The 9,467-nt window shown below is 32.9% G+C and overlaps 1 pseudogene; it reads left to right on the top strand.

Annotated features, from left to right (window-relative positions):
• Positions 1–29: 29 nt before the first annotated feature.
• Positions 30–1,935, top strand: LOC116189760 (annotated as a pseudogene).
• Positions 1,936–9,467: the final 7,532 nt, after the last annotated feature.

Genomic DNA, 9,467 nt, shown 5'->3' on the forward strand with positions numbered 1-9,467 from the left:
ATGTCTTGTGAATAAATCGGAACCGGACTGAATTTGATTCCTTTCTGAGCCAGCAACCAATTGCAGCCACCACCGCAAGGAGCAGGACGCCACCACCGCCACCAAGACCGGATGACCATGCTTGGAGGAGTCCACGAGCCTCGAGGCGCGAAGAACGGCGCCGACGTCGAGGACCTCGCTCGTTTAACCCTGCCGAGCACAACAAGAAGGAGGTATGTATATGAACACTTTGGATTGATTCAGCAGTTGGAGTTGGGGTTTGATTTTTGAGTCTGTTTTTTGATATGAAATATCCATTTCTAGATAATTGTTGCGAGATGACGGTTTTTGATTTCCTTGCAATGGGATTTCGCATGCTTCAAGCTCTCCGTCGATGCGTGTACCTGCTAGCAATTCGATCTCGAGGCACAATTAACCGTAAAGGGATTCGGCTTTACTTTGCCATAGTTCAGGCTCAGTAGCCTTTAACAATGGCAATGTTGCGGTTAATTCGACTAAGATGAAGTAAATTTGCTACCTTGTCTGAAGTACGCTAACGATAAAGACATTCGGAAGGGGAAAAACTCGATTTTGCATTAAAAATCCCTCATGATTCATTCGGTATTGAATGTATGAATTTTATGATTCAGACTCGAAAATGTAGTTTCAAGTGAACTGTTTATTTAACTGGGGTCTCTTGGTTGAAGAATGCACTGCTCGAGTTTGTGAGGGTGGTGAAGGCAAGAACAGGTGGTTGCTGGGACCCTTCATCATCTTACAATTGAGGCCATTGATACTGGGAAGAAGAAGCTATATGAAGCGAAGGTGTGGGTGAAGCTGTGGCTGAACTTCAAAGAACTACAGGAATTCAAGCACGCTGGTGATGTCCCCTCGTTCACTTTTTCGAATTTTAATGCTTGGAAAGGTAGTTGACAACATTGCAGCAATTCATGCCAAATTCCGTATGCTCTAACTAACTGCTGCTTTCTTAGTTCCTTGAGAACACCATCCATATTGTTTGGATTGGATAAATTGACTTAATCAACTCCTGAACTCTTAGATTTTCTCTCCAAACATATATTGTTCGTACGACGCATTGTTGTATATAGTTCGGATAGGAAGAAAGTGGATGAAGTTTGTGGGACTAAAGTTTTGCTGAGTTTGATAGAGTACTATGTCTGTAGTATGCTTGGAAGGAATAACATACTTAATTAGTACTAGGCTGCTTTTCTGATATGCCACCTCATCGGTTGGGGAGGTAACATGAGCATGTTACTAGTGGATAAAACTCATAGCCGACGATCTTGTGTCATAGAAAATGCTCAGAGTAGTCCTTTTTCTTGAGCTTGCCTATCGAAGATGAGAGGCATATGTGGTAATAAAGATTATATTCATTATTGCTCACTGTTTTCAATTAAGGCACCCTCGAAAATCATTGTGTTTTCAAGTTCATCATGATCATATATCTCACATTGACCTGCCAATCTTATAGCAGCTTTTTTTTTTCCTCCCTTCTTTGGTGAAATATTTTGTTTCGAATGTGTTTTGGAGAACTAATCCCCATTTTGATTAAAAAAAAACAGAGGAGGATGGTTTGGGTTGGAAAGAAGTGCCCGTGCATATCCTTAGGTCCAGGATGCAACTGATCATGCTGTCAAGATTATCCAGCAGAGGTCCAACTCGCTCTTCCCTTGTGAATTGCATGAGATCGTTCATGCAAAGGCCGAAGCATGTGTTCTGTTCCATTATGTCTCCCCTTTCCCTTTGGTTTCCTATTTGACTCGAATTGCCACTGTTCGGCTACTTTCTTCCAGTATATAGAAGAATCATCCTTAGAGAAAAAATGAGCATGCAGCGAAATTTCGTTCATCCTCACACTGTGTATTGCTCTTGAATATGGATGGATAGATTGTTTTGAATATGTTCCAATAAGAAATATCCCCTTAACTTTGTTGATTGGTGCTGATTATTTTCAATTTAGTCATTCCTCAATGTAGTAGCGGATACAAGTTATAGTGCTATATCATGGAACTTCGTTATTACCAGACTAGGACGTGTGCCACTATGCCGTATATTAGGGGAGCTTGATTCCCTTGTCATGGCAGCCATATTCCTATTTTGATCAAAATCAGGGGAGTATGGTCCAGTTTGAAAAGTAATGCATGTGCTAATCATGTTGTCAAGACCATCCATAAGAGGTCCAACGCTCTTCATAACTGCACGAGATCATGCAAAGGCCTTGAAACATGTATTCTTATTCGACTCGAATCACACCGAAGGTGGTCGAGAACTTTGCAATAGTTTAATGACATGCTACTGAATGTGAAGAGGGGACAAAAGTTCAAAGTGAATCAGCTACACAATGTACTTCCGGGGTCTCGTTGAGTGTTTTCTAAGATTGCGTGTTTGTTGATGCCCACTATTACTGTTTGTGAACTTGCAATGATGATGTCTAATGTAAAATTACAATTCTAGATTTAAAAGCTCTCTTCAACGAGCGTTTTTATCCCCATTCCTTCGGATTAATAGGGATGTCTTTGAGATTCTATTCTGCCAGCAAGATTGAGGTATGTAAGGATTCTATATTTCGGATCTTGATTTGATTTCTACTCGGAATCCAATTTATGTGTATGCAGAGATAATTGTAACTGATGTTGAGCCCATTATAAACTCCACCTTCATAGCGCTATTAGTGAATACATTAAATTATAACAAACTAATAAATATGATTTTAAACGATGTGGATTAATGGCAAAGTGAGTTTTTGGGGCAAACTTTTTTATACTATAACTTTATCTTGGACTTTTTTTATTTTAGATAATTATTTTATTTTATAAAACTAAATTTATTTTCACTTTTATTTTTAGCATAATTTACCATTATTTTTTATTTTAATGTTATTTACAATTATTTGTTTGTAACTTTAGTTTAAATATGTATTTCCAATTACAAGTTATTTAAGGAATGGAATCAATTATATAAATATCTTACTCCTTAAGACGAAGATGAACATTATTAATTTATGCAAAACACATTAGTTAGAACAAGTACTAGATTTGGTTCAAACTAACTTATAATTGGCATATTATTTTTTTTCTTGAGCATATTAGTTTAGGCAAATAGCAGTTTTAAGTGGAACCAATGTTTAAAGCGAAAGAATTTAGGATTAATTGCCAAAAAAATACAAACTTTTCACAATTTATCAATTTTAGTATGAATTTTTTTCTTGATCTAAAAATACACAAACTATCAATTTGATAACAATTTTAGAACAACTTCCTTTTTTTCGATAGGTGGGTCTCAACGACAACCATTGTCCACCCAATCCAGATTGGCCATGACGCAAAGGTCTCTAATAACCCTAATTAGGGGGATGGTGACCGCCGATGAGACTTTTACCATGTACCATCTTCATTCTTTTCTCGATTTTACTTTTACTTTTTCTAATTTGGGCAATGAGGGCCTCATCGGGGCCATCGCTGTCCCAATAAGGTCACCGACGACCTCGGCTATCTCTATCGGATGGTGTAGCCATAGATTCTCGTTTAAATTAACGAAAAAGTTGAGGCATGTTAAAATTGATATCAAATTATTAGTTCGTGCATTTTGAGGTCAAGAAAAAAAGTTTGTATTTTTTAGGCAATTAATCCAAGAGTTTATCATATAATGTTATAATAATTTGAACTAACCTATCACATAGTACAAACCATACAATACCTCGAAAAAAAAAAACAACAAATGCAAAATGACAACTTATACAAAAGGATTAAAGATAGATTCTTTCTGTTAGGGGAGCAGATATTGAATTGACAAGGTTGTTCACTTATGCATAGGAAAACCTTAGAAGGGGGGGTCAAGGCCCCAGTTCGACACCCCCAGCCCCCCGAATCGGTCGACGCCTCCCACTTCTCTTCTCCCTCCTCCAAATCCAACTCCAATGCAATATCGACCATTTTCTTCTAAAAAGAAAAAGAAAAAGAAAGATTAATATTTTTCTCATGCCATTCATATCCATTTAAACAAACTTATGGAACGATTCGTGCCAATACTTTATAATATTGTAAAATTTCCTCTCCTCTTTTTTACTCTTTCTTTTAAAAAAAATATTGAAGAAGAATTTTTATTTATTTATTCTTTCTTGAGATTCAAGTTTCCAACAAACTTATTTTTTTTTCCCAACAAACTCATTCACTTTATCCATCTAAACTTTATAGAGTTTCCACCTTCCATGAATAACCTAAATCGAGGAAATTAAAGTATAGAAAATATTTTAAGCTGTTTAAATTGATTAGTGCATGTTGCATAATGCAATATATATATATATATATGTATATATTGTACGAACACATAAATCTCCATATAACATTAAGTATTTATATAAATATGTAATAAATATATATTAAGAATTTGCTCTTGGAAAAAATGATATGGTCCACAGTAAAGAGCAAGTCTATAACTAATCTATCTATATCTATATCTATATTTATGTCTATATTTTAGGCTAAAGAAGAGTTTCAAAGGAGCTCTCTTAAGCCTCCACATGTCATTCATAGAGTTAAACAAATATATTATTTTAATTCATTTGAAAAAAGAAATCTTCTTTATATATTAAAACTAAAATTAGGTGGTGGGATTTTAATAATTTAATATTTCAAAATGGTAATAATTTTCTAATTTAAGACATTTGTTTAAATTTTTAAAATAGTTTTATTTTTAAACAAGTTACTTTTTTTTAATTATATAACCCTCTTTTAAATGTCAATAAGGAGAATTTCATATTGAACAATAAAATAATTATGCTTAATTTTTGAAGGATTCAACGATGTTAATTTGAAAAAAATACTAAGGAATCCACCAAAAGATATTAAGTTATGTAACCTAATAATCTTTTTTTTATTAGTATATATATGTGTCTAAATTAGGATTTTTTTTGTCAATTTCTAAATTAAGATATTTGAAACAATAATTCAAACAACATTTTCTAAGTAATGTGATATTTCAAATTATATTTATTTTTCTATGAGTTTGTTAATTATCATTCTAGAACTATTGTTGAGTAACATAGTAAATGATCATATATATATATATATATATAGATAAAGTTGTATCCCCATAATAAATAGAATTAGAAAAATAATTTTATATATGATATAAAGTCATAAAGGTAAATGTCTAAATATACAATTATAAATGTATATACAATTAGGACTAAATTAGTAAATGCATATAAATCATCATACATTTGGTAATTTAATTATACAAGCACATTCTTGATTTAAAATATATAATCTCAAACTTTATATATAAAAACATACTTTCTTAAACTAAATATCTATAAATTTTTTTGACATAATTAGTAATTAAAAGAAAAATCTACTATATGCAATAAGTACATTTAAATATTGAACACTTTTGAAATAGTAATAGATGAATATTTTTAAATTTTTAAAAAATAGATGAATTTTTTACAAAATACGTGGAGGTCATTTATTACACTTTTTTAGAATTTGATAGTTAAGAAAATGTGATATGTTTTCTAAGTAAATCATTTTCTTAATCTATATTTTGTAATAATTCATTTTCAATTATTCTAAATTTGTTATTGTATTGTATGCATTAATATTTAAATGCTTCAACTTAATAATATATATATATAGAACTTAATGAAAATTTTGATTTTGATGTCAAATTTTTAAAAATACATCTAAAAATAACCTTTCTAGATAATAACCCATGCATTGCACGAGCAAAAAATATAGTATTTATATATGATCGTCTAACTTTTTCTTGTCATTATTAATGAGTTGATATTGTATATAATAAGAACAGAAAATGTTTAGCCGCAAAGAGGCGGGAAGTTTCACTAGTAAAACTAAAAGTAAGATCAGTTTATAAAAGGGTAAACCGACAACTTATGCTAAATTGAACATTACAGGCCATAATATTCGAGGGGAGAGGGAGGATTTCGAAAGAGCTGTGAAAAAAACTTAATGATGTTTGACTTATCAAGTTAAGAAAAAAAGGGTATTCGGCTCGGAGTTACATTGGTATCATTAGATTCTGCTCCTTCTCATCTGCAGATGGCCTGATACTATAAAACGCAAAGGAGATTGCACTACTTACTTGTGGATAAATGGATAAGAAGAAAAAGCCACAGTTGATAAATCATAAGCCGATAGACAGAAACCCAACAAATCTGACAATATTACAAGCCAGTAGAAGAAAAACAGAAGTAGTCAGTTCAAGATTTCAGTAATCAATACCCATCTTGCAGAATGAAGAACAAGTGCAAACAATGGAGTGGTGGGCAAACCGTTGCCCCTCAAACTCCAAGAGCGTCAGTTCAATATGGATTTCCTAAAGGTTGTGCGGTGCTTCCCAATTGCTTAACAACAGAGAAGCATCTCAGACAGACGCTCACTCTTCAAATGTCCCATCTCTCTACAAAGAAAACAGCTTCAGTACTCCAATGGCATTACTGAGATGATTCTTCCACCAAATTTATCTATGACTTGGATAAACCTCCATAACATCTTCTAAAATAATCTAAAATAAATCAATGATGACAACCTAAGGAGTGGTAGATAAACTCTACAGTAAGCTCCATATTTTTCCAAAACATAATCACTATCACAAGGTGAAAGCTCAAATGAATGATTAAGCCGCACCCAATAACTGGCTATGTGGCACTTACTAGTACTGAGAAGAAAAAGAAAATCAGGTAGTCCACGACCTTGTACTTGGTCTTCAATCACTTTTTTGTTCTTAATTGAATCTTTCAGCAATCACAGTCCCTTCTCCATGGCTCCTCACATCTAAACTCCGATGGAAAAATTTTCATATACTCGACAGGACCACCAGACCAGTAACTATATTTGCTCGCTGTGGGACACCCACTAATGGATTCTATCTTCACCGTCTCAACTCAAAAACCTTCAGCAGAATCTTCAAAGTTCTTTTCACTTGTAAGATGTCCATTCCCTCTTATCAACTAATCTAGTGTCTCCACCTTTAAGAACCTGCTTCAGATTTTTTTTTTTCCCATCCTCACTCTACTAAAGAAGTGTCAAGCAGAAAGCCGGCACCCATCCATGGAAGAGCCAAAGATCGCAAAGACATGTCCTTCTGACAGCATGCACGCTCAGAACGACAGTTGATGCTCGCGAATATTTCATCAATTTATTCACCAGAGAGATAAAGCTCAGACGAGACGAACACCATGCAAAGCTTGCCATTCACCTTCTAGAAAAATCAAATAACCTCGTGAAAGTCGCCCGGAACTGGAACCAGCAGAGCTACCGGAGGTGTTGCTAACAGGCACGGGAACGTTTTCTATAATTCGGCGAAGCTTAACCTCCAGGTTCTCCTGATCTTCCTGCAAACTACAATGAACGACACTTTTATTTGTGCCAGAACCAATCCCCAGCGTCACCTGTTCCATATAACGATTTGGATCAAAACAATAAACAGCTTTGGAAAGGTAACTAACCAAATGGATAACACATCAGCATAAGAATGAATACAGACTACAGTTAATCCAATCAATCTCGTAGAGTCTTCAGCTTCCTCTCATGGATTAAAATCCTAAGGGACTTGGCTATGGACAAAATCATTAAAATCTCGTAGATGTAACTTTTTGCTGTTTGATTTCTTCCATGCTCGGATAAATTAATAGAGTATCATGGAAAAAAAAATAGAGGAAGAAATAAACAACTAAAGCTAGCTCAAGCTCACAAATTGCATGATTGTTAAATTGCAATCATAACGATCAAATATCGTGCTCTGGCAGAAACTTCGCATTGGGAATTTCCCGTTGAAGTAGAGATTAGGGTTGCTTTCGGACCGTATAAACCAGTTTCAAAAGAAAAACGGTCCACTATAATCCGGCCACATCATCAATACTAATTTCGACATGTAAGCGGTTGCACATATAAATTATTTGACCTTATATATAGCTCGATGGATTTGCGACGAAATTGAAAGTTCTATAGGAGGAAATGTTATCTTCAATATTAGAAGGACTATAAAAAATAGCATCGCACCATGGAATAAAATTAGCGTTTCATCATAGAATCTGCCAATAATAATTCATTTCTTACTTTCAGCGATTTTAAATTATTTCTTCGAAACACTTAAATTTATTCTAAAATCAACAATCATTTTTCAGTAATTTTATTTCAGTACTTGCCCATCAGCAATAACTCTTCAAACCAAGCTGAAATCAATTGATAAAAAACCATGTGAAAACCTGGGCTTTGCATGGGTAATGCCCAGATATAATCTTTAACTTTTTTTAATAGAATTTTTAATATTCTTTAACTTTTTTTAATAGAATTTTTAATATTGTAAGTGATAAATAACATTAGAATAATTATAACTTCATAGGCACATAAAATCCGATATTAACATATATCATTTCAATATGTGTAAATATGTGTACATATAATGCATATTATTTTGTGTTCGAAAGTCTTGAGAAAATATTAATTGATCCTACCTCATAATGATGCGGCGAGGAGAACCAATAAGATTTTTTCAATTAAGAAGACTTACCACAATTAATCGAGTGATTAACACTTATTATTTAGTTTATTACAATTTAATTAGTTTTTCCTCATGCCATGTGGCGAAGTAAGATCACCGAATAATGTCTTGTATAAATGATATATAAAAATGTTTTTTTTTACGAAGAAGATACTATATTTGAGAAGGTAATTGATATCAAATACATTTCACATTATTTCTATAAAATACTGAACCATTTCATGTATAACTATATAAAGAGTACAATAATAGCTTATACTTGAAAAGAAGGCCCGTGCTTCGCGGCGGGAGACAACAACTTCAATTAGGTATTGTTTGAATCAATTATAAATTATTCAACTATATGAATTAGCTTATTTATATGCTTAACTAGTAAGAAGTATTATTATTAACTTTTATCATGAGTACATAGTATGATTGTGGTCTTGAATTATCTTATTAAATTATTGCACTATATTTTATAAGGCATACATTATATGTGTATGAACTATAAAATCCTACTCACATGAATAAAAAATATACAGTAGCCAAAGATTTTCAGTTTAGATACTTGAGTTCATTGAACAGCATCACCCATTAATCAAATGTTTTATATGAGATTGTCAATAACTGGATTACTTGTGGAATATTAGTAATGAGTACTCTGTATATATGAAAACTCATATATGAACTCGTGAGAAAATAATTAAGAAAATTTGATTTGAAAATAAGAAATAAAAGTCATACACATATTTTCTAAATAAGGTGTTAAAATATCACCTAAAATGTATATAAAATCTTGTGTCCTCGTGAAGATGAAATACGATGGAACTCATGTTACATTAAAATCATTAATTAGCACATATAGATTATGAGAGAATACAAAGATGGTAATAGTTAGAAAATGTGCCTAACTCTATATGGTCGTATCTCTTTTGCACTTTATTTATAGTTTCCTCTTCTCT

The sequence above is a fragment of the Punica granatum genome, unplaced genomic scaffold (genome assembly GCF_007655135.1).
Source record: "Punica granatum isolate Tunisia-2019 unplaced genomic scaffold, ASM765513v2 Contig00012, whole genome shotgun sequence".
Classification (NCBI taxonomy): Eukaryota; Viridiplantae; Streptophyta; class Magnoliopsida; order Myrtales; family Lythraceae; genus Punica; species Punica granatum.